This window comes from Wyeomyia smithii, chromosome 1 (genome assembly GCF_029784165.1).
Source record: "Wyeomyia smithii strain HCP4-BCI-WySm-NY-G18 chromosome 1, ASM2978416v1, whole genome shotgun sequence".
In the NCBI taxonomy this organism is placed as follows: Eukaryota; Metazoa; Arthropoda; class Insecta; order Diptera; family Culicidae; genus Wyeomyia; species Wyeomyia smithii.
The window spans coordinates 12,673,221-12,698,439 of record NC_073694.1 but is presented as its reverse complement, the minus strand read 5'-3'; the positions used below and the strand labels follow the sequence as shown (position 1 = coordinate 12,698,439).

The window sequence follows — 25,219 nt, the reverse complement described above, 5'->3', positions numbered from 1 at the left end:
TTTTAGCGTCGCTAATTAGCGAATTAGCGGAATGGTGCCCACCACTGCCCATCACATACAAATTTAACCAGCAACCGGCAGTATCATTGGCAACGTAGATTGTACTACAGAAAAATTGCACTAGTCTAGTTAATTAAATGACATACTTCTATATGCCTAGAAAAAATCGATATACACTAATCTAGAGCAAAATAATATGCTTGCAGTTTGTACCACTATGCAGTGGGACTGTAAAGCGGGTACTTTCGATATGGGACAAAAACAACTTGGTACAGGCAAACTTCGATATAAGGTACATTTCGATTTTTTAGTTGTACTTTATATCGAATTGTACCTTATATCGAATCATGAAACATTTTCAACAATAGGGCTTCAAATACTTCATTTTGTTGTCATTTGTCTACGTATAGTTTATTTTGGAAATAGAATCCAACTATAAGTGTTAATCAACTTGTTTTAAGTACAATTTGAAACACATAGTTTTTTCTGGCTATTTAGGAGACCTTTAGCCGCGTGTGATAGTTTATTTCCATAAAGTATGTCATCTAGAAAAAAAAAGTAAAAATAAAGCCGTTACGATATTTTCGCAAATTTTTTTCAACATTTATTTATTCATACAGACTTTTTATTGAAACTGCTTCTTTTTTTCTTCTTCTCGTTGTTATTTACTTTTTTGTCCGATGTATAAGAATCATCTGCTTACGGGTTGACAACTTTTTCAATAATTTTCTCGTCCTTCAGGATTTCTAAATCTGCATTTTCTTCATTGTATTTTAAAAATGACCGTTTGAACTTACTTTTCCTTACACATAAGGGTGGCCTAAAATTGCACTTTGCACACTGTACTGGTTTAAAACGTGAAAAACGTGATCGTAACCTTTTGAGTGTGAAAATTCTATTCCAATGCTGTAGTGTATTTGACAAAGTTTTTGTTTATCTTAAGAGGAAACTTTTGATGCAAATAGATTTTTGAATAATCTGCCTAAAAGTGCAATGAAATTAATTTTTTTAAATTACTTTTCAAATCAAAGTCTTAAGCAAAGTTGTAGGTAATATTGTGCAGAAAATTTCTGCTAAAGACGCTCTGATTCTATCACTTGAATATTGACCACATACAGGTAGTTTTATACAAACATTCTTAAAATGTTTAAAAATTAAAAAATACCAATCAATTTTTTTGGGTGTGATTTCAGAGGCCTACTATATTCTAACATACATATTTGAGAAATACATCATTCTGCCGAACATACCTTAAGCATATTTCCAACTTTTTCATAGGTTTTATGATGTTTTTGATAAAAAAATGTACATTTTTTAAACATTTCTAGCAATTCGAGTTATAATAAAATTTTGTCTTTTAAAATTTCAAACAAATTCTCCAGGGATCAAACTTGAAGATAATTTTTTTTATCAGCTACTTCGTTCCCATTCATGTTGAACAACGCTATATCATGTTTTTTTAGCAACATCAAATTTTTCGGACGGGTTTACAAACTTCCGCTAAGTGTGGAGTATTTTATGGACACTCCCCAAATTATTAATAGTAACCAGAGACGTTGACAAGATAACCAATATATTGTTTATAGAAGTTTCCATACCAATTTCGGAATTATTTGTAACATAATAAAAATATGTACCTTATATCGAGGTAAAATGTACCTTATATCGAGTGACGCTATATCGAAGGTACCTTATAACGAGGGTACCTTATATCGAAGTTCGCCTGTATTTTTTCCATGTTTTTCCATACAAAAGTATCAATTTTAATTTTTTTCCAGAAAATATGATAACAATTAAGTCAATTCCCGATGATAACTCAAAAGTGACCAAAATCAGTATGGGACAGTTTTGCGGGTACCGGCAGTAATATACTGGAAAATAAAGACATAACTTTATGGTGATTGGATTATTAGACCTGCAATGTTATTAAAAGCTTAACTAACAGTAAACATATTAATTCTTGAATAATTTGAGTTCCACATTGAAGAATTTATTATGCTCGGAACCGCTGCATAACGCACGTAAAAGCAACATCAATATCAGCAGGATCCGCGACACCTGTCAGTTCGTAAAATGGTCTATCAGAGCAATGAGACAAAAAGAAGAAGGAAGTATGAGACTGTCAACATATTTTAAACCTCGTTAAAAAATGGTTGGGCATTTTCGAACTATTGTTCATATTTTAAAATTGTAGATATTTGTTAAACATACTTAGATTTCCCTATTTTTTTACATTTTGAATCACATTGTTTAAATATTTTGTGATTAAAGATATAATAGTCAGCTGGTATGATTGAATTTATATATTTTGTAAATTTTAGCTCATTTGGCTTGTTTTAAATATTTTTTTTACGATTCAGAAGACTGTACTTGTAGACATTTTTATATGTTCAAGGACGTTTAATGAATTTTTCCGCATGTCTGCGTGATTTTTTTTTACAATTTGAGAATATTTTAAGGATTTTTCTCCTAGAAAGGTATAGCAATCACTGCAAAAACTAAAGGTATAAAAGTGCTCAAAAGGGCCGGATGTCGTATATCACTCGACTCAGTTCGACGAGCTGAGCATTTTCTGTATGTGTGTGTGTATGTGTGTGTGTGTGTATGTAACGCTCTCCCAATCTCACTCGATTTTCTCAGAGATGGCTGGACCGATTTCAATGAAATTAATTGCAAATGAAAGGTCTAGTTGCCCCATAAGACCCTATTGAATTTTATTGTAATCGGATTTCTAGTTTCGAGGTTATGTATCAAAATGTGAAAATCACGAAACATCAATATCTCAGAAACTACACAACCGATTTGAACAAAATTAATTTCAAAAGAACGGGCTACCTAAAAAACCATCAACTTTTAAATTTTATGAAGATTGAACATATGGTTAAGAAGTTACAGAAAGAAACGTGTTCTAAAGACTGTTTAATCTCACTCATGTTTCTCAGAGATGGCTGGACCGATTTTCATAATATCAGTGTCATATGGAAGGTCCAGTTGCCCCATAAGACCCTATTGATTTTTTTGTAATCGGACTATTACTTTGCCTGTTATGTTTAAAAATGTGAAATCCAGCTATGAAAAAAAAAACATATTCCAAAGACTACTTAAACTCACTTACTTTTCTCAGAGATGATTGAACCGATTTTCACAAATGTTGATGTCAAATGAAAGGTCTAGCTGCCTCATAACACCCTATTGAATTTTGCTGTAATCGGACTGTAACTTCGTCTGTAATGTATCGAAATGTGAAAATCACGAAACTTCATTATCTTAGAAACTACACAACCGATTTGAACAATATAGATATAAGATGAACGGGCTAGTTAAGGGTTAACTGATGAATTATGATTGAACACGTGGTTTCAAACGTTGGCTGCCCTATACGTTCCGTTTTCATTTGATTATAATTGAACTTAAGCAACCGTTATGTATTAAATTGTTAAAACAACGAAAGTCTATTTTCTCAAAGATTACACGACTTATTTGAACATAACTAGTGTCATACAAGCGAGTCATCTCTCAAACTTACAAATAACAAACTTCATAACAATTTCATATGTGGTTCAAAAGTTTTGGAACGAAAAGAAATTCAAAGACTATTCAAAACTATATCTGCTTTGATCAATATATATGGCCTCAACATGATTTAAATGTGGTATCGTACTATTTGAACGTTCCCGGTATCGCTCGTGATTGAAGTGTTCGAAATTAAGAGTCATTTCTTTTATTTCGCTATTTCTTAAGCACTAACAATACGTCAAATTTCATATTTTATTGTGGAACAGTACCACCGTCCCCCGTAGTTTAATTGGTCAAAACACCATGCCGGAGACAGGGATATTGCGGGTTCAAGTCCCGTCAGGATGCGGTATATTTTTACAAATCTGTATCATATTTCCAGTTCGCTTATTTTTCGCTCTCTTTACTTCACATACTGTCTGCTTAATGAACCCGGATATAAGCATTCATGTAAATCTATTTTTACAAATAATAAGTTTGAATGAGAAAGGCTGAGTCTGACCGCTAGGTGGATTAATTTAGGTTTTTTCATAAAACGTTACTTGTCTTTGATACGGTTAGGACGCAATTTAACGATTTTGAGGGAAAATCTATAACGAGCGTCTTAGCAGAGTGATTGAGAAATCAAAGAAATAGTTATCGGTTTCCGTTATACTCTACTTTGATTTTGAGGGAATTTTCAGCGATTCTGAGTTCAATTCGAGATCATTCTTTTGCCTTTTTTGACTTTTAGAAGCACTTTGAGCGTAATTTGTATTCGTTTCATATTTGGCGTTTAGAAGAGGTTGTCAGTGATTCTCAGCTGGATTTGGGATCATTGTCTATTTTGGCCTTCTATTATTTTTATATTACATACGCTCTTCTCACACGTATTCGTGTACTACCTAGAAAATTTTCAAAAGAGAATTAAATTTCCTGCACATCTCCCAGCGATCTTTTTTTGTTTCAATATCATGTTTAATGTAACAAGCGTCACTATTTACCATCGACGTAATTTCTTTTTTTACTTGTGGAAACATAAAATAATCCAAGGCCTAATCAGGCATAAAAAGAAACTCGAACTTTCATTCATTGATTGACACTCTAAGCAGAATACTAGCCGTTGATTGTTTTTTCCTTTTTGAGCCTAATCAATTAACCCTCTAGTGCCCAAGTTAATTTCTAGTCGGGCTTTGGTAAAATCACTATGAATCATTATAAACACTTTTTAGGTATTTATTGCAGCTTTTTAGAGGTTCTACTGAAGCCCGCCAAATGGCGGCATTGGGCACTAGAGCGTTAACATAATGCCACACGCATCGAAGAAAATCGATCCAATGATCTGGCCAGTAAATGGAACTGTATTCAATAAAAATAATTACAAATTCATAATAATTTGTATTTAGATAAATTCGAAATCTTCTTACCCATTGTTTGAAGCTGTTGTCATCTTTGGTTTATGTTATGTAATTTAAGGATCATTTTGATTTATTTATTCTCCTGTTTGACCATCTAGCCATTAAGATCATGATGGTTCTTCTAGGGCGTGGAGAATCCACTTGAGATAGCCAAGAGCCAGTCACGAATAGGCGCAATAACTCCACCAGTATTTCAACGTTCATATTTCTACATACAATAACATTTAACATTCAACTAATGACATGCTTGTCTAAAACTATCGCTAGAAATACAAAAGTCAAAATGTAAAAACAAACACAAAAACGGGAGGAATATGTTGTTATTGTATTTCTGAGTATCACTTACACTCTTAATATTTTATTAAACAGATTTCAAATAAGTTAATCCTACGTCGAGATAGTCCTATTTCATCCTGTAGGTTAATTGTGGCAAAATTGATATGTTGCTGACATTTAACATGGATCAAAAACCTACCAATCGATTTTTGAGACTGGTTTCCTCAATATAAGCCATAATTCGACTTCCATGTTCAGATATTAGCGGATCAGTTCATGCTCTACATGCTTGATATTATTTAGCTCTGTGAAATATGTTAAAGGGTAGGTAATTTTGCAAACTTGTATGGTAAAAAGGGGCAAGTGAAATCATGATGTCAATATTTTTTATCGAAGTTCAGCTCCAGTACTCAAAACTGTTATAAATTCCACCCGTCCCAATCCATCCACTCTTTATTCTATACGTTGTTAAAGTTATCGAAAAATGAGCTAAAATATGCTATGACTTTGTAAGGAGAAGTTCTGGAGATGTGTGGTCTTCAACAAAAAAGTATGCTTTGTATGCCCAAATGCTTCTTCAAAACAACGTTTTCCTGTAAAATGTAACTAACAAAAGTTGAGTACAAAAAACTAACTTTTAAGTAACTTTCATATAAAATACTCTGTAACTCTGTATCCAATGAAGATAGGAATTTTATTTGTTCAGCAAAGTTTCATATTTCTGCACGTTCTGAAACTTTACCAAATAAACTATTTCTCTATCTCTTAACACGAAAAAGTTAGCATATTTAATATATGAAAACCTACTGTAACATATGCTCGCTGTACTCTAATATGGGTGTATTGAGACAAATTGAACCTACAAGAGTTTTGCCCCCTTTCAACCTATACGTGCTTGAAGTTATCGAAACAATAAGCTAAAATATGATATTACTTTGTAAGGAAAAGTCCTGGAGATGTATGGTCTTGAGCAAAAATGTCCGCTTTGTGTGCCCTAACAATTTCTTCGAACATCACTTCCGTGTGAAATGCAACTAACAAAAGTTAAGTACAAAAAACTAAATTTTAAGTAAGTTTCAAATAATATAAAGTTTCACATTAAAAGTGTGTCTTCTACAACATTCCCGAATAAACCATTCCTCTATCTCTTGGCCCAGAAAAGTTAGTTTTTTTATTTTTAAACTTTTTATAATTTTTAACAAATTGCGATTATGCGGGTCACTCAAATGAAAAATTGTTCCGAAGGCACTATCAAGCTAGAATGAAGGTGAAAGGCACTAAGGAATCAAGTTCCCCTTTTTGCCTTACTGGACCACTGTGAAATCGGGCCAAAACTCAAAAAAAATTGTTTTTGCATCAAAATACATCAAAAAACCATGTATGAAAGCCAAAGCAGAAAAAAACGGTAAAATTTTGTTGCACTGTGTAATCTACATATCGCTATCGATTGGTTAGTTTTATCCGTATACAATACGATAGAAAGTCTAAGTATATTAGCCGATCTGAAATTTCCTTCGGGGACGTTGATGTTTATTTATGACAGGATACATGGGACATCTATAAGGCCAGTCATGAGTTCACCAACCATAAGCTTGAAATTATCTGAGTTGTTTACTAACGACAGTAACTATCATTACCTTCGTATTAGTTAGAGCCCATGAATAAGTCACAAATTGTTCTACGAAAAATATAAATTTCCACTCATGTTTTTATAACTTTAAAGTGATTCTTGGGCGTAAATTTAATATGGGCAGTAAAAACAAAGGCATATTAAGTAAATTTAGGTCAGAAATGTGTTGTATAGGTTGAAAAAACTTCTTCAAAACAAGGTCTTGCCATACCCGTGTCTCTCAGTTTCTTTTGATTAACAATTTTTTTACAAAAAAGGATTATTGTTTGGGATCCCAGCAAGTCCCAGCAAAAATTCACTCACCATTGGAAAGCTTATGTTTTTTTTTTTTTTTTTTTTTTTTTTTTTTTTAAAGGTGGCGGGGAAATCTGCAAACAGACACCTGAGAAGAGAACTCAGGGTGTGGGGATGAGACTAGGGGAGAGATGCTGGGGTAGTTACACTCGCCCAGACACCTACTGATCCCTGTCCCGACCCACTAAAACCCCTCCAGTCTCCAGCCCTGGTCTTCCCGGAACGACGGTTAAGTATTACGTCGGGGAGTGGCTTTAGTGCGCGATGCACCCTCTTTACTCTTATAACCTCCTAGCTAACTACCTGGAGACTGGTAATTAGCTACCACTGGCGTGTTGGTGGTTGACCCACCACACACGTTGCAGCTCCAGAACAATCTGAGAGGCGGCCGCACAGACCGCGTTCCAGATGTCCGGGTCGTCGCACATCCTCCGGACTAGATTGTCCGGAGTAGTGCCAGGCCCGCTCACAGCCATCATGTTGCTCCTCGCTCTTGCGAAACGGGGGCATACGAAAAAGACATGCCCAGCAGTCTCCTCCTCCTCCACGCACTCGGGACACATGGGGGACACCGCGTGTCCGAACCTGTGCAGATATTGCCTGAAACAACCATGGCCTGACAGGATTTGTGTCAGGTGGAAGTTCACTTCACCATGTCGTCTCCCGACCTAGCCGGATATCTCCGGTATGAGTCGGTGCGTCCATCTGCCCTTTGTGGAGTTGGACCATTCCCGCTGTCAGCGGAGCATCGAGAATGACCTTCTGGTACCTCGTATGCCCCTTGTGTCACGTTGGTCGAAACACTCTCTGTCCTTCTTGATGGCGATGCTGATAGGCATCATGCCGGACAAGACACAGATTGCATCGTATGACACCGTACGATACGCACTCGCAACTCTCAGGCACATGAGCCTGTAGGTACTTTCCAGTTTACCACGGTAACTGTTAGTACCTAGCGCTCTGGACCACACTGGCCCACCATACCTAAGTATGGACGAAACCACGCTGGCAAGAAGTCTTCGCTTGCTGCCATAAACCGCTGAGCTATTGGACATCATACGAGATAGTGCTGCAATAGCCGATGAGGCCCTCTTACAGGCATAGTCGACGTGACTCCCGAACGTGAGCTTGTCGTCCACCATAACCCCCAAGAGCTTCAGGGATCGCTTCGAGGTGATGGTGCAGTCTCCGACTCTGACCACCGCCTGTTGCTCCGATTTACGGTTGTTCACGCGAGCTCCAGTTTCCTGGAGCGCATCCAGTCCTCGACCTTGCGTATACAGTGCGCGGCCATCAACTCGACCTCCTCGATAGACTCGCCGTAAACCTCCAGCGTTATGTCGTCTGCAAAGCCGACGATCACAACCCCTACAGGGAACTTGAGTTTCAACACTCCGTCATACATGACATTCCACAACACCGGGCCCAGGATAGAACCTTGCGGAACTCCTGCGGTAATTGGGACGCACTTCTGACCCTCCTCCGTGTCGTAAACAAGTACTCGATTCTGGAAATAATTTTCCAGAATCTTGTACAGCGACACCGGTACATGGATGCTCCTGAGCGCGAGCGCTATGGAGTCCCAACTGGCACTATTGAACGCATTCTTCACGTCGAGCGTGACGATTGCGCAGTAGCGTATTCCCCTTCTCTTGCGCTGGATTGCTACCTCCGCCGTCTTGATGACGGAAGAGATTGCGTCCAGCGTGGACCTGCCCTTCCGGAAGCCGAACTGGTTACTTGCCAGACCGTGTACACCCTCCGTGTACCTCACCAGTCTGTTGAGGATGATCCTCTCAAGCACCTTGCCCGCGGTGTCCAGCAGGCAGATAGGCCTATATGCCGATGGGTCCCCTGGCGGTTTCCCAGCCTTCGGCAATAAGACCAGGCTCTGCCGCTTCCAACTGTCCGGAAAGAGACAGTCATCCAGGCACCTCTGCATGACTGCCCTGAACAGCCCGGGGGCCGTTTTTATCGCCAGCCTGATCGCCAGGTTAGGGATACCATCCGGTCCCGGTGCCTTGCTCACCTTTAGGGATTTGGCGATCACGATGAGTTCCTCATTCGTAACCCTTGCCTCCTCCCCTGCCTCGACACGGCTGTCGTCGCTCACGGATTGGATGCTCGGCAGGTTGGCCGACCATCTCTGGTCTATGTCTGAGATACTGGAACGTCGGACGTGAGACTCGACTGCCGGAGGCCAAGGACTTGGCTCGTGGCGTGGAAAGAGTCCCTCGATGATACGCTCCAGCATCGCTGGTGATCGCTCTGCAGGTGCCAGCGCGCCTTTAGTCTTGGCCATTACGATCCTGTAGGCGTCACCCCACGGATTTGTATTGGCACTCGCACATAGCCTATCGAAGCAGGCCCTCTTGCTGGCCTTTATCGCACTCTTTAGCATCGATCTTGCTGAACTGAATGCTGCGCGGCGCTCTGTCCTCTCTTCTTCGTTTCGCGCACGCTGCATCCTCCGCCTTGCACGGAGGCACGCACTGCGAAGGTCGGCTATCGCGTCCGTCCACCAGTAAACCCGGTGGCTTTCCATTCCTAGGTTGGCGAGTCCTAGGCATGGTGGCGTCGCACGCCCGCGATAGCATAGCAACTAGTTGGTCAGCAGTCGGGCGGATCCAACTGCCCCCCTCGCGCTCCCTTCTCATTGCCTCTTCGAATACCTCGGCATCAAAGTGCGATGTCTTCCACCCGCGAACGGTCGGAGTGTTAGCTCTACCCGTCGCTTGCCGCCTCTCGTTGTTGTCTACACTATAACAGACCGCCTGGTGGTCGCTATTAGTGTAGCCATCGTCTACCCTCCAGTTCTTGATCAGTCCTGGGCTGGAGAACGTCACGTCGATGATCGACTCCGCACCATTTCTGCTAAATGTACTTTTGTTCCCAACGTTGGCCAGATCTAGGTTGAGCTTTGCAAAAGCCCCCAACAGGATCTGGCCCCTCTGGTTCGTGAAGCGACTTCCCCACTCAACAGCCCAAGCGTTGAAGTCGCCCGCCACCACCAACGGCGTTAGGCCCGTTAGCTCCATGGATAGGAGGTCGACCATCTGGGTGAACCTTTCGGTAGACCAACGTGGCGGAGCATAGCAACTGCAGTAGAACACTCCGTTTACCTTAGCAACTACGTACCCTTCTTCTGAGGTTGAGACAACCTCCTGAACCGGGAACTTGCTCGTCGTACATATGGCCGCCAAACTGGACTTATCCGCAACCCAGTTACCGTTTCCGGGAGGGATGCGGTAGGGATCCGATATGACGGCGATGTCCGACAACGACTCAGTGGCTGCTTGGTGTAGCAGCTGCTGAGCCGCGAAGCAATGGTTCAGGTTCAGTTTCGTCACCCTTACGCCCGTGGTTTCGCAGCCGGCTTACCGGCTGGGCACCTGGGGCTTCCCATAAAGTGTTTGGCGTCCCGTTTCCCGGAACATACCATGCACTTGGGAGACTCCACACAGTCCTTTGCTTTATGGCCTGCACCTCCACATCGCCTGCACAGCTGGCTCCTATCGGGCCCCTTGCAGGTCCAGGACTTATGTCCGCCCTCAAAGCACCGGAAGCAAATGTCTGGTTGCTGTAGTATGCCCAGAGGACATACAGACCAGCCGACCTTCAACTTGCCCTCTTTCAGGGCCAGGTTAGCGTCCGCCGACGGTAGTCGGAAGGTAGCTATCTGGGTCCCCGCCGGACCTTTGCGGAGGCGGATTGACTCCTTAGCCACCTCCACCCCGCACTTCGCTTTTAGGGCTTGTGCAATGTCGCACCCCTCAGTGATTTCGTCCAGGTTTTTAAGCTGGAGAGTCACTTCTGAGGTGAGTGCCCGCACTTGCACCTCCTTCCCTAGGACCTTTTCAGCTACCGTTTTGTAGGTAGCCCCCTTGTTCTTGGCGTCCTTCCGGAGCTCAAGTATCATCTCGCCAGTGCGAGATCGGCGGATACTCCGCACATCCGCCCCCAGATCCTTGAGCTGGGTTTCCCCCCTCATCTTCTTCAAGACTTCTGAGTACTTCGACCCATCCGTCTTGAGTATGAGGGCATCACCCCTACTCCGCGCCTTTTTGACCTTTTTTGGTCCTCTGGCCGCTCCGCCATCATGTCGCGTCGCACCTCCCCGACGCTTCCTACCCTCTACGGTAGTCCAAGGGTTGCCCGTAGCCTCCACCTGTGCCTTTTCCGCGGTGGACCTTGAACCGGTTGGCGTGTGTTCCCGTGGGAGTAGAACGACCAATCGTTTCTTGGTGTTCCCGGGGGCCATTTCCCCCGGGGACTGCCTCGTTCGCTTAGCGACCTGCCCCGTGGAGCAGACCGACGCGAACGAGGGGGCGTCTGTCTGCACCTCTTTAGATGCAGTCGCCCTCCCGGTCCTGGCCGCTTTCTCGGCCGCCTTCACTCGAGCTACGAGTTCTTCGTGCTCCTTTCTGGCTTCATCAATGGTGCTCCGAAGCAGGAGGAGGCTCTGCTTCAGGTCGCCAGCGATGTTTCGCCTGTTCGCCAAGAACTCGATTATGGCATCGAGTTGTTCAGACAGCGCCGCCACTCTTGGCCGCGTGTACATACACCTTTCGACGGCCTTGACTAGCAAGGGACCGTCTACCGAGATGTCTGGTGTGGACACCGACGGATTCGCCGTTTTTCCACCTCCAGACTTCGCCGCATCCGTCTCCGCCTTCTTCTGCGGAGACCGCTGGATGCCACCTCGTGCGAAGGGATTTGGTAACCCCTCCGCACCCGTCTCTTTTGTTTTTGAGTTGAACATTTTTGTTTATTGGGTCCCCCTACCAGCCGCTATCCTTGTCCACAATGAAGTAGTCGCCTAAATGGTCCCAAGGTAGTCTATGCCAGAGCAGTGAGGCCATGGCTAGGGGCGGCTGCCATAGCTCCTTATGGGCAACTATGGCACCCCCGACCGGCGCAAGTCAGGAAAAGACATCTGATCCTACTCCTGCCGGGTTCCCACCCGGCAATGAACTCGGAACGTACTGGAAGGCCTGCCAGGTTTTACGGGACGGAGACCCCTGCACCGGTTGTAATCTCGCCGTTTCAAGCCGTTATCACACGACATTACTAAGGGAACTCGGCGCAGGTGCCAGCCCAAAATCATGGTACGAAAACGAAATCCGACTCTTATCCTATAGTGATGCGACCAGTTACCGTAATTGGGAACATTACTGGCATCAGTCCCAATGGGCGGTATAGTGCATTTGGGTGGTGGGAGCGGCACTACTCGCTCCGTCGGAGCTGCTTCCGGCCAGTGTGGCTTTTGCGAGAATTCAGCGGCCCAGTGCCTGAATCTCGCCACGACCTAGGCTAGCTCCCGCTGATGGTCCGGGACTGCTTGCTAGCAGTGAGCACTTCCGTGGCCTTCGGTAATCGCCAATTACCGACCCGTGGTGGCATTCAGCTCTGCCGCTGGAAAGCTTATGTGTTTCTGAGTAAGTGCCAGAAAGGACATCTGCCCCATGCTCATCCATTCGTGACTGCGATCAATGCGAAGTTGGAACGTCCAGATTTTCTGATAATATTTTTTTTTATTAAATGAGCGCATTTATGATGCTTTCGATTGTAAAAATTTGATTAGTTTCTTAAGATTGTGTGATAACTTGCCGAGAAATGCCCTATTCAAGTTGATTGCGCAATGCTACGAACATTCAAGTTATAAAAAGTTTCTGTTTCTGGAATAAAAACTTGAAAAAAAACATCAAATGTTACCACAAAAGACCAAAACAATGATCGAGTGGTCCAAATCTTACAAAAAAAACAAATTTCCTTCAAGAAGCAATCGCTTTTAAGATATCAACGAAGTCGTCTCAAAAGTTAGTTTAAATTAAATTGACAGTTTCGAAATATGGCAAAATTGGTATAGCTTAACCATAAAATTGTAAAGTTGGTCGGAAGCTTCACGTTCATTTCGTCCAAACAAAGGATTGATTGCAGTGATCGAAGCAAGAGACGCAAAACGCAAATGCTAAGAGAAAATCTGGAGTGATTTGCGATAAGGGCGCAACTGGCAAAAGATAAACATTGGGAAATATCAGTTTGAAAATTTGGATTTACATTTACAAATCGTAAGTTTAAAGGAAGTGACTAACATTAACATCAATACCCAAAATCGACGTAAAATAAACTTGTCTTATATTTTCCTAACAATACTACAATTTTTTACCGTCGCCTGTTCACGAAATATTTCGCAAATAAGCCCGTTGATTCAAAACAATGTAAAGGGCCTTGTTCCAAAGTATCTTTTGTTTTGGATAAACTGTTTTGTCGCCCTTCACTAAAAATTGATTAAATTAATTTTATCAATTTATACAAAAGGAAGGATTCTTGCCATGAATTTCGTAAGTCTTTTCGAAACCAATAGTGTAATAAAACGATCTGTTTACATTTTGTTAGTTGCGCCTTAATCGCGAATCACTCCGTAAATGTACCAGTGGATGAGTTGAGTTAAGCAGTTCCCATGACTCAATGATCTACTGGGAGCACTGCGGTATCCAACATATCCATATCAGACGATCCTTTCAAAGCTAGCGATTTAAATGACATTTCAAAAGTATCAGAATCTATTATCGGCAAAAAGGTATTCACCAGAACAAGCTCTTACCATATTTGTACTTTTTTTCGAATTTTAGAGTAATAGCAGAGGACAGTTGATATATCACTGCTAGGTGATTAAACTTAACGAAACTTGTTAATAATAAGTTTTTATGTCTAAATATGAAGCTTAATAGAGATGAAACCACTTTACGGCACATTTGCTGTCTGAAAACTCATTTTTTTAATTTTGGCCAAGTTTTTGTTCTACGTACTCCTATGTGTGACGCCGGTACACTGGCAGTGTTGGCAGAAAAAATGATTTGCAACATAAATTTCGACATACTCAACTTTGAACAGCTCTAGTATTTTTTTTGGCACACCCTAGCTCTCAAGTGTCTTCGGCCAAGTTGTTAGGCAACAAAAAAACCTACCATATGAAGTCATGAAACCTATGGTTTGAGCCATTTTGAGCTCTTTAGAATGTAAAATGCAAAAAAGTTGGTTTTTCCATACAAATCTCCATATGAAATTAAAATGCAATGCGCCAAGCGGAGACAAAACCAATCGACTTCCAATAAATACAGGATTGTTTGGGGCCCCAAATAGAACAAAAAAAAAACTTGGTTCTGGCTTTCTGCTATCAAATTTCGTTTTTTCCATATAACGATTCCCCACCCTAGTATCCATACTTAGTAGACGGCATCTCTCTTCGTAAGGAGACAGCACTATACTGTTACGTCAAGGGTTTAACGTATGAACCTTGACTGCACAGATTCAATTCTGCTGATCCGTATTTCTACTTACGGACTCCAAACGATAACAGATGGTTCCAGTACAGAAGGCACAACCGAGAAGTAGAAGGCTCTTAGGCAATATGGGTTTTTGAACTCACTGGCGATTCGCATAATGAAACCTTAGTTTTTATTCGCTTTGAATTGATATGTACATGGTGGTCATGGAATGATGTTTGATAGTCTAACAGAACACCAGTATCATTTACTACAAATGAACGATTGATTGTCTAGTCACAAATTATTGGATTTTTCTTCCGGATGAATGGATATCACGGAACATTTTGTCACACTAATAGTTAGTAGATTTTTGCAGCAACGGATCTCATTGCCAAATATATTTTAAGATCATCGGCATAAATCAGCCTGCATCCTAAAACAAGACAGAAATAGTTGAAACTTACCAAGAAAAGCAATGGACCAAGGTTGCTTCTTCGAGGCACACCTTATAAATTTACAAACAGTTAACGAGAGGAGATGCAACTCCAAGTCTTTCAATTTCCGCTAATAGGATAACGAGATCTATGCGATCCAATGCTGCCCTCAAATCTGTGTATATTGTATCCACTTGCAATCCAAGCTGTGAAGTAAGCTGCAGCATGTTTGTTGTTGTCGACTGTCCAGATTGAAAGCCATGCTGAACCTAAGAAATGTACGTTTCAGTAGCATGTGATAGAAGGTTTCCGAATGAGATTTCAAGAAACTTGGACCCTGTAGATAACAAGATTATACCACGATAATTTATAATGTTTTACTTGTCGCCGTGTTTAAAGACAGGGAACAGAAATATTTTTTCCTGCAATAATGGAAACTCTGACTGTGCTAACGATTTGTTGACAACAATTCTAAATAATCGCTTTTGATCACTGGGTATAGTGCCTAAGCGCAGCTGCTTTAAGACGTTGAAGTATTCGAAGTCGCAGGTTCGACCAATGAGGAGTTGGTGCCAATCAAAATTAAGAAGAGTAGTCCTTCGAAGTCGGTTTTAGAAAAAATAGCCCCCTGTTGGCAGCTACTTCAGCGAAACGAATATTTTTCCAACAGGTTGATGTTACACGCAAAGAAGGGTGATGCGCGTTAGCTTCGACTAGTGATTCAGAGGCTTAAGACACTACCCAATTTAGAAAGGCTCGATAAAATAACTCCGTTAAGGTTGATTTCCTCTTTCAAACGCTTCAACAAGTTCTTATAATACTCTCCGCAATTTTTTTCATTTTTTGAGCATAATCATCAATTATTTACGCCACGCGCATCCAAGAAAACCGATGCGACAATCTTCCCAGAGAATAGAGCTGGGTTTGAAGGTTTCTATAATGGACCCCTGGCGCATTTGAGTCGCAATTCAGAGTCGGAATCATTTTTGTTTTGTGTTTTTTCTGCTCAATGCTTCTTTTCGTAAGTCCAAGCATAAGTTGGGATTATTTTCTTTTCCACTCGGACCCGCAATCACCGATGTCTTTGGCATGGTGTTTTGGCCAATTAAACTACTGGGAAAGTAATCTATCCTATGAATAATACTGATCACCCTCAAAAGTATTGTGTCCCCGTTCCAAGTACGCCTCGATCAACCACAAATACTGCCTTGTGGAAGTTATTGATGTAACTGAGAGACTGACTTTAAAAGTGTCCTTCATTCTAACCTCAGTTTAAAATCATTTTCTCACTTGGTCTTCTCTGGCATTGGGAAGCCCTGTTTCGTAATTTTGAACTAGATCTAAGGTTATTTCTTGCTGTGGTCTTTTCTGATGTTAGAAGCATTGTTTTGCGATTTTAATCACAATTTGAGACCCTTTTAGTTTTTATAATCTATGGTCTTCTTTTTGCAATTCTGAGTTCAATTCTTTTCTAATCTTTAAATGCGTTTTTCCGCAATTTTCAGCTTTATTCAGGATCATATTTATCCTGGTTCTAATGAATTTTAGAAGCGTTTTTTCTCACAATTCTATGTCCAATTATGGGATTTTTCCTTTTTTGATCATTTCTGGCCTTTAGAAGCTTTTTTATGCATTTTTAAGTCTAGTTTTTATTATTTTTTGGCATTTGTTCTCAATCTTCAGTTTAATTGATTTGGGATCAAAAGCGTCATTTTTTTGATATTCTGAGCTCTGTTTTATTATTTTGATCTTTTCTGGAACTTCAGCGTTTTTTCACGATTCTAACTCTGATTTGGAAACATTATCCTGTTGTATGCGTGTTAAGAAATTTTTTTTCATCGCATTTTTAGTCTTGATTTGAGACCTTTTTCTTTTTGAATCTTTCCTGGTCTTGTTTTCATATTTCTGAGCTCAATATGGGACCATTTTCTGTTTCAGCCTTTTCTGGGTTTTAGATGGGATTTTCAGTGATTTTTAGCTTGGGTTGGGATCATTTCCTTTTTCGGTTTTTTGGCCTTTGGAAATTTTTTTGGCGAATCTGAGCCGGATTTGGGATTATTTCTATTTTGACTTATTCGATCCTTCAAGAGATTTTGAGTGATTCTGAGTTCAATTTGGGACCATTTTCGGCTTTGACCTTTCCGGCGATTCTGAGCTCAATTTTGGTCCCTTTTCTTGGCATTTCCTGGTCTTAAGAAGGAATTTTCAGTGATTCTGAGCTCAATTTTGGATCATTTTCTGCTTTGGCTTTTCTGGCCTTCAGAGGCAAATCAGATCAAAATGTATAAAATTGCAAATATTGCGAAGCAACTCTAAGAGTAAACAATGCAGATTCAAAGCAGGCCAAATTAAACAATAAAAACCGAAACACCGGACAAAAAGCTTAGAAACAAAGTATGAAATAAGGATTATAAAAAGCTCCAAATCAGTTTGAACCGTGGGGGTTTGAAACAAACATAGTTTGCATTCCATTCCAGTGTAAATTTAGTTGCGTTTTCAACCTGTTTCAAAACATTTTTGTTTATAAAGGCGTAGCTAAATTTGATAGGCGAATCTCCTACCTCCTATGGCGTTTCTCGGCAACAACATCCCGAGTTCCGTTCGTAAAAGTCACCATTTCCGAATAAGTTCAGCTACCTTTGCTTACCTATCACTTCCGACTTTTCCGTCGACCGTCAGACGTTCTTCAAACCATTTCCGGACACAATCGTACACAGTTGCGGTTGATTCACCGCGACGCGCTTGCCATGCGGTGCGGTGACACCATGACGTAAGCAAACAAAACTAGACAACGAACGCCTACTGTGATCTTGTGAACTCTTAACGTTATTCAATTTTTTTTGCTTTGCTTTGACGAAACAAGTGATAAAATTACTGTTCAGACGAATGTAATTACTCTTCACTACTAAATTAAAACATAATTATAAAAAATTACGTCCATTTTTGTTTCTAAGCACCCCTCAAAAGGTAGCGCTACAGGTGTCTGTAGTCGCCACCGTTCGAGTTAGGGTCCATCATAACTCAGCAATGTCCAAACAGAGGAAATGTGGAAACGAAAAAAAAAAACAAAACAAAATGCCGCTGAATCATTGTTACGGATCGCCGCGGTTAATGGGTGCCCTTTTCTAATGCGCGTTTTGTCGCTCTGCTTGGAGATTGATTCCAAAAACGATCCGAAAACGAATTCATTTCGTGGGCTGTACTTGATTGCGTACTGGGGTAATAATTTTGCAATCGAGAGCTTCACTCGCTCAAACGTCGTTTTTACGACTAATTCAAACTAATCGTATAATCTTACGATTCTCGAGCTCATCGCGCCCTGGTTCACCTTCGGATGAGTAGCGATCGAGTGTGTGTTTGTGAGTGTGCGAGTTTCGGATGTCGTCAGTCAGTCACACTGTTCACAAGCTGTGAACTGCCCACGGATTGCTGAGATCGTTTTTCGCAAGAACACTTTCGGAATGGCCGGATTGTTTTTGTTTACCCAACCACTTTCGGAGGCTCGTAAATAAATGAAAACAGTCTGATTTGTTTAGATGGTGGCACAGCACGGGGCGAAGCTCCGAAAAGTGAGCGTTCGTTGCAATCGAATTGACCGAAAAAATAGGTTGTCTGTGAAATAATCGACTAGTGAAGTGCTATTTGCTTTTTTTTTCTTTAATCTTAAAAGCACAAGAACGAAGGAAGACCTTCTCCAGTTCGGCTTAAAGTGGAATAAATAATTATTCGTTGAGTTGAGAAAACAAAAAAAAAAATAAACGAGAAAAAGATTCACGAGTGTACAACTGATTAGAGCGCAGCATCCAGTGCGAGTGGAATAAGTGAAATAACAAAGATCTTTGACTTGGAAGCACGACTGGAGCAGCGCAAGAGACACAGGTCGTGGAGGACGCAGGTGGATTCGGGCATGGTTCGCAGATTCTCTAATGGATCGTAGCAGGCGTCTGCCTTACTTCAGCTGGATTATCGCGGATAGCATTCGCTTCCCACTTCGGACCAAGAACCGGTGTGGAAGAACCGTAGGAGGCGCTGAAAAGTGTAAGTTCAATTTCCTATTCTATTCTTGGATGCTTGTTATCTCTTTGTTTCCGTTGGTTGTTTCCTTTCTTTTTTTCTGCTGTTGCTTCTGAATCGGTTTGCTGCTAAGTGGAACTATAATGAACTATTCTTTTCGCAGACCGTGTGTATGTGTGCTTGGCTTTTTTTGACGTAGGACTACGTCTAACCGCACTATATCGAGATACATTCTGTGAAAACAAAAACCAAGGTGTAACGTCGAAATGAAAGATTTCAAACGTTAATACTGATGTAACCATACGATGGATTACAATAATCAATATGACGTTGGATTGATAAAATGATGGACAATTTTGTGATATTTTATTTATCATTACCATTTCATTGTTAAACAGTGAAAATTTTATAAAAGTTTCAAGGTCGAATTTTCACGAACAATGTACCAATCACATCCAAGCACTCCTGACAAAGATTTCATGCGTAGACACCAACTGCCTGCTATGATATACTGTATAGCAAAGGCAAAAAAAAAATTGACAGAATCACCCCGTCCCAATAGGTCAACTAATGTTTGCTTCCATGAGCCTAGACTATTTTGATGTCTCAAAGGTGAAGCTTTTTCGGAAAGTTCGTAACCACCTCCATTATCAGGCAGTTTTACGTTCTGCTGTAAGAATGTTACTAAAACTGATGTCTTGAAGGGAAACATACTGACACAGGCAACAGTACTGCACCGAGCATTTAGTGCATTGTACAGATAAAATGCGTTGTTTATTTTTGAATTGTACACTTAGTTTTTCTCAGATTCATTAAAAAACTAAATATAAGGTAGGGTACAGCGGGGCTAGTTGGTCATTTTTGACCAAAATGTTCTGTAACTTTTTGTAGGAAATATTATGGCAAAAACTCATTACATGGAAATGTTGTGTTATGTCTATAGCATCTAGGAAAAATATAAACTGTACAGAATAGTTTATGATTTTGCGGATATTCTATGTTTTTTGAGTGGATGTCAAATTGGCCAACTAGCCCCTCAGCTGGGGTAAGTTGGTCAGGGTGTGGGGTAAATTTACCATTTATATTTCGGAAGGACAATTCAGTTTCCATCCTCACTGCATTTGCGGCAGCCTGTACAGACTCAGCGGATCACAAACCGCATCCGGTTTTTCGTTTATACGTTTGCTTTCCGAAATCCCAAACCATGAGAAAAGTAACTCATAATTGCATGAAAAAAATCATGTTACTCTTTCATACCCGAAGAGAAGTGTATGTTGAAATCTCTTTAGTAGTTTGGTTGGGAACTAAATCAAAGACAATAAGGATTAAATTAAGAACTGGAGCCAAATTTTAGATTCGCAACTGCAATCACAAGCACAAAACTATAGCTATATTAGTTTTTTTGTTGTTGAAAGCTTGCTTTCGCCGAAATTTTCATCAGGTAGAAGACATTTGTCGATGCATTAGTGTACGTTATAGTCATTTTAGATCAGCATTTATAGTGTGCAATAAAATATTCATCAAAATGACGATGAAATGGAGATAACTGAGATAACTTTTATTAAATAGTGTATCGTTTCAAATAAATAGTTTTGATAAACAAAGCACATGCTGTTTTCGCTTGGATTGAGTTTGCATCACGAAATGCACTGTTTCTGAAATTGCATTTACTTGGTTACTTGAATTCATTTATGATGTGCATATGACCAACCAGCCCCTCATGTATTAAATATGAAAATCACTTGAAATATATGAAAAGAAAATTTTGGCGAAAGTTTGCTATACACAACTTAAAACTAACGAAAATGACTTTCATAATACGTTTAGTCAGGTTTAATTCAATTTGGCTAGCTATGTTTAGACAAATAATTTCAACTTGAAAACCGAGTAGAATTGATGGCCAATTTGGCACCAACCTGTATTTATTATACGTCCTAATCAAAACTGTACTTCATTTTGTCATTTAGTTACTCTGGTTATCTGCTACGTATCACCCATATAACACGATTTTTTAGATACGTAGATTCAAAGTTATTCTCATTGACCAACTTACCCCGTAACCAACTAGCCCCGCTCTACCCTATTTAAAAGACAATAATAAAACAAAATGCTGCTACCTAAATGAATTTAGTTCAATATCACAATCCCAGTTGCATCCCGCGGTGGTGGTATAGGGGAAAACCAAATTCATTTCATCTTGATATTAGAGTTCCGACATTTGTACTTGTATTTTTCAATTATTTTTTTTGTTTTGCATTAGCATCAACAAGAAAATATTACTTTTCATAACCTTACTTGTAATTGAAGAACACTATGTAAATATTAATTGCTGAGACTAATGTTATGCATCACTCTAGCCCTGTTTATTTTTGAAGATAACAGACATATGACTTTCAAATATGGTATCTTCGTTGTTTTCTGGTATCTTGGAACTGATTAATTTTTTTTTTGATTGATTCTGTATATTGATAAAATGTTTAAATTGACCTGAATTGAATGTTAACATGTTCATAAAATTCTATATCAATTTTGAATTTCTGTGAAACTGTAATTCATTATCGATATTTTTTCCCAGGAACTTGTAACTGGCATGAGAAAAAATAATGTGACATCTTTGCGCTTTGTGATCGGTGAGTGAGCCTTCTTCCACAATATAATAAAATAGACTTAGAAAGAAGTTTAATTTTTACTAAATCGTACTCAATTTATTATTGTATAGAAGGTTGCCTTTTCGCGTATTAGGGAAAATTGACTGTATTAGAATGAAAGATATTCATCAATGTTAAAAAGAATAATGTTTCTTCTAAAAGAGAATGCTGCAAATAAATAATCAAAATACAGACCCCATGGGGTCATGCATGAACTAGGTTTAGTTCCAAGTCATTGAAGTGTCGCTTGATGAATTACGGCTGACGACCTAGATATTTGACATTACCACCCGAGTAATTAGAACAAAGTACTGCTTTGGCTATATTGCCTATACACTATATTGCCGGAACATATTCCAGTCATATCTCCAAAACCGTTTTACTTATTCCGGTTATCCGCTTCGGCAACAAATAGAACCAGAATACTTTTCTTTTGGAGGATGTTGAGCTTTAATTGGTTAGAATAAATCATGAAAACTACAAAATATGATTAAACGTAACTGCTCATTTTTGGCACATGTGTGCCAAAATCGAACCGTGCCAAAAGTAAAACGAACTCAAATCAAACAGAGCTTTAAAAGCAAATATAGAACTATTGTGGTCCTACGTCAACTATGCGGTCGTGTCTTGGATACCACCCTCCTACTATTTTGTTTTCCACTCGGTACCGTCTAACAGTGAACACTGGAGGCATTTGTGCTCTAGAAAAGCACAACAAGAAGAGGAATAAAAAACACTAATAACAGTCGCACAGATGGTTAATTTTAAGGCGCAAGTTTTCAGTATGAAAATGTGTTATATTTAAATTACCGGCTTGTGTGTGTGTTTCGGGTGAAACAGTGCAATCCGTTGTTTTCGGCAATCTCCGCATACGGGAAACAGTTAAAACGCTGCCCGGAACAGTTGTTAAAACTGGACCCCGCGCGGTTGTGGTCATCTGCTGGACAGAGGTTTGCTGGTTCACACGAGCCTTCAAACGCACCCTTGGGAGAATTGGCAAAAATCCATAAACAGGGTGATGATATTTGTTCAGCTTAAAAAAGATATACTGTTTATAACTATCAGAGACCTGTTGAGGAGAAAGTAAGTAAGTATCTTCTTTTATCTGGTGGGTTACTATCAAAAGTCAAAAGTTTTCTTCCAATAAGCTTAGCGGGGGAAGTGGCAATGTAGTAGAAACAGTGCAGACGATCGATTGGGACTCTACCGGGAATAATGAAACATATGTAGTAGCGTTGAATCGAATTCTTTCTGATTGTTGAAAGCAGTTATCGTTCTAGACCTTTTATAAAAATACCTGGAGATACCTTGGAGATCACACATACCCCCCTCTAAAGCTGTCCACGTGGTGTGTGGATGGCTCCTAACACTACTACCGTAGCTTTGGAAAAATATTTCAAGAATCAAAGTTACTAGAAACCAATAAAGTTCTGATGAACAAGACAATATCCCACTTCTAGGTTGGTTAACTCGCATTTTCTGATAAAAAACTGATAAAAAAAAATCACAGGAAGGTTGTATGCAAAGCCACGACCGCAAGCTTGAAGTAGAATACTTTTACAAGAAAGATAACCCGGCTGCTTGCGTGTCAGTCATTTTTTCTAGTAAATAAACGTTGACCGTTCATTGGCAGTATTGTAATTTCTCTTTGTTTGATATTTTGAATGAAGTTTATTGAATATTTTTAAATTTTTTGCAAATGAGAAGTTGAAGTGCTCCGAATTGTAATATGCACATTTAATACGACATAATTAAACGGAACGGAACAAAGGCTACGGTTATGCAGAACGCGAATGACGGCGCGATGCGATTCGCTTTACCGTGGTGAAATGTACAGCTCTTTTTAAGGCGAAGTAGAGCTATACATTTCAACACATTTAATCTTGCCGAATCGCATCGCGCCGTTATTTGCGTTCTGCATAACCGTAGTCAAACACTAAGCGACGCAAACATGTAATAATAGTCAGAGTATGCATGTAGATGAAGATAATTAACTTTGGATTATAGCGCAAAACGAGAAAATAATAACTCTTCAAATATTAATTTGTGTTCTTCAATCTTCAGTTGTTCAATTTAATATCCGATGAAATGTCTGTTTATTATCTGATGAAGGCTCTTATATAGGCCAAATGATGCATTCCCAATTTACTAGGTCCATAACTCTGCCGACCGTGCTTGGGAAAGCAATCGTATAACGACCTATCAGAGGTCGAGTTTTGTGTTTTGACAAGGCTTAAGAATTTTCAATAGTACAATAGTTCGAATAATAAAATTGCAATTCCATGCATTTGGTAGGAATCTTAGAAGAATTTCTAATCGATTACTGCAAAAACGAAGGAAATCCATCGAAAACTAACTGATTTATTAGCATTTGAAATTGGACATATTTCTCACTTTTTTCAGTTTTAGATTTTCATTTCACATCCCTATGTAGCCGAACTTCCTGAGAGAAGTATTCTACTTCAAAAATCACCATTCGAGGGAAAAACCGTACACAAATCGCCTCCAGCTTGCAACAGTAAACAAATGCTAGTTTTCCGAACCCGCTCGTCCGGCTGTTTTCCTCTGCTGATCGCAAAACGGCAAACGGTTCGAATTGCCAGCTGGTTTGTTGCTGGCTGGCAACAAACGAGACAGCCAACCGATATTTCTGGACGTCTCCATCCGCCCTTCCAACTGCCACCAAACAACCGAACCTGGAAAACTGGAATGCTCGCAGTCAGACCGAAAGACAAAAAAAAAAACAACAACAACACACACTGTCGTTGAATGAATTTCAAAAACTTGTTCATATCCCCAATCGCCCCCATCGACAGCGAATTGTTTGTAAACAGTATGTGCGCGCGATCTGTCCGAATTCCCCCCCGTCTGCCCCGAGGAGTACCGGAGCCACAGCTGGGGAGATACCACAAATAGCACTCTATTTTCCATCAGAGCGTTTTTTTTTCTGCATCTCTCTACACTCTCCGTAGCTATGGCAGCAGGCAAAGTCAACAAGCTAATTTTGCATAGAGCAAAGTCAGTGATCTGCCTCATTAGGGTGGGTGAGAAGAGGAGTGGTAGAGGAACCAGCTCAGAGCCACAAGCCAGTGTAACTGTATTAGGCTAAGTTCCACCACGGCAACAATGATTGGGAAGTGCAAATGGTTCGCTTCGATGCAGCTTTTCTACCGTGATTACTGTTGCCATGGAATCACCGTGCAGTTGTGGGGACAAAATCAAACCAGATTTCGCAGTAACACAGCAAAATCGCACTGATAGCTGAATTGGGGTGATTTTAGTCAGCTTGTATGTTTTGTTTTGCTACTTCTAGTCTGCACATTCTACCACCAGGTGTTTGCACTGCTGGGCGCAAGGAGGCTGGGAAAAACGGCCGTACCCACAGTACAGCGCCATCAACAAAGTACTAAGTGTACTCCCCCACTTCCTCCGCGAGCTCCACATAAGAAAAAAAAAAACATCACCGGTGACGCGGTGTGGTGCCGCAGCAGTCAGGGTTGTCGAACGAAGTACACAAAAAAAATTTCACACAACACCAGTTGTGAGAAAATTTTGATTACGTAGCTGGGTACTGGGTAGTGCATATTTTCGCCGGGTCCTGCCCTGCCTGCCTCCAACGATAGCTGCCGGGAGGACTCCCGACTGCACAGTGGGTTTCACCGTAGGTCGAAAATGGCAAAGACAAAACGGCAAAAGAAGATTTATGACCACTCTTCCTAACCACTGTGGCAACCGACCG

General features: G+C 40.5%; 1 protein-coding gene across 7 annotated transcripts in view; it reads left to right on the top strand.

Moving 5' to 3' along the window:
* Positions 1-25,219, top strand: part of LOC129717488 (uncharacterized) — a 90,989-nt gene that overhangs the window by 5,692 nt on the left and 60,078 nt on the right. For 3 of the 7 annotated variants that reach the window (XM_055667418.1, XM_055667422.1, XM_055667423.1), the window contains exon 2: positions 18,489-18,856. The gene's annotated coding sequence lies outside the window, so the exon portion shown is untranslated. Of the gene's footprint in view, positions 1-18,340; positions 18,857-25,219 lie in introns of all 7 variants that reach the window. The other 4 variants (XM_055667416.1, XM_055667420.1, XM_055667419.1 and 1 more) reach the window with 2 other exon arrangements.